Genomic DNA, 1850 nt, shown 5'->3' with positions numbered 1-1850 from the left:
CTATACATAGTGATGTTAGAGCGAAATAAAGAAATGAAAGAAAGGGGGAAAGAGAAGGAAAGGAACGATTGGAAAATAAACGCAAACGAAAGAAGGAAAAAAAGAATGCTAGAAAGAAGGAAGGCAGGAAGGAAAAGGGAAGGAAAGAACGAAAGATGAAAATTAAGCAAGTCCAGGCGGTCAACAGGTAGTTGGATAAAATCGGAGTTCAAGCTGCCTGTCCGTCGGCTAACCGGTCCCCACACATGTAGTAAGGCAAGAGTAACACTGTTACATTGGAGGTTCACAAGCCAATTGTACAAAGTTACGAACAGCCTAATTATACAGTTTATATATGTCTACATGATTGTGGTTTGAGTCATAACAGCGGGTCCAACACGAGAGAGTGTAACACAGTGAGTGGGTGAGAGCCGGTGTGCTGAAAGGCTGAAAGTATGGAGGGTTTCTGGAGGGTTGTTTTAATGAGTGGTGACACCGTGGCCCGGGACAGGTACAGCAGGACGTTACACACGCGGCAGGTATCACAGAGCCAGGCCGGGGGAGCGACACTGACGCACACCTGTCGTACCCGTTACACACGCCTGCCGTACCCGTCAGGTAGCGGACAGGTGCAGCTACCTGTGCCCCGTGAGGAAACAAGGTACAAAGACAAAGTTGCCCTTGATTTGTAACTATGACTCTTTTCTGGTTTTGAGACCACCGTTGAGGGCGATAATTGGGCAACAGGTGACCAATTTGAGTGGGTGTATTCTGTATAATCATAGCGCCGATATTTGCAAGCAAATGCAGGATGTCTCCCTCGCCAAGTTTTCTAAAGTCTTCTCAATAGACGCTACTACATCTTTGTGTACGATAATGTCTAAAGAACAGCAGTTGTAACACAGTAGCACCCCGTTAGTAAGATGTACATGGAGCATGTAACAACCTGATGCCCACCTGCCATGGTCCGCTACACGTGGGAATATCACCTTTCATTCGGCATATCGGGTTTCAGGAGATTGACTCCTCACATTCCCATACTGGTCAATTAGTGGTCAACGCGCATTGTTTTTACCTATTTTTACTGCTCTTTATCATTCCCAATAGCGTGATGGAAAATATTTGTGCGGTTGCAGCTAAAGCTACTCTCATATCAAATTTCACATCATTAACTTCCAATCAAATTACATGTCATTTAGCTGTAAGTGCCTCCGTTCGCCGTGTTTGGCCAGTTGGAGAAGCATACAGGAAACACATGTACAGAACATACACAGTGTGTTATCCCTTCCCAGGGCCTGCCGTATCCGGGCTATATCTATCATGTTTACCAGATAGACAACAAGATATACGGACTGGCGATCCTCTGCGTTATTTCACAGGCCTTTAGCGATGCACTTCTTCGATACTTCATTGGCCCAAAAGTGACATTCTGCATTACGGACCAGAGTTTTGACATCTCACAGTCTCATACAGGTCAGGCGTGTTCGCATCATCTACACTGTACAACTAGGTTGCAGAAGAAAAAGTGAATTCGGCTAAATGGGTTTTTAAAAAGATCTACGCAGGGGTACATGCATATTGTCCAGATATTTGTGCTATGTTGATTTTGATGAATAAAGATAATCTCCTTGGTTAGATCAAGGAGGTTATACCCCAAAAATAATTACTCAAGCAACTGGATAAGATTTTGAAACAGTCAGACGTTTCAGACAGTATCCACTGTCTTTCGTCAGTGACTAACGATAGGGCTGAGAACACCAGCTTTATACCAAAACTCTGAATAGATATGTTAATGAGGTAAAGACAATTTAGGATGTCTTGAAGTAGTCTTCAAAAAGAAGATTAATTCAAGACAAAGTTTATGCCAATAG

Source organism: Branchiostoma lanceolatum, chromosome 11 (genome assembly GCF_035083965.1).
Source record: "Branchiostoma lanceolatum isolate klBraLanc5 chromosome 11, klBraLanc5.hap2, whole genome shotgun sequence".
NCBI lineage: Eukaryota > Metazoa > Chordata > Leptocardii > Amphioxiformes > Branchiostomatidae > Branchiostoma > Branchiostoma lanceolatum.
Note: the sequence above shows the minus strand (reverse complement) of the source record.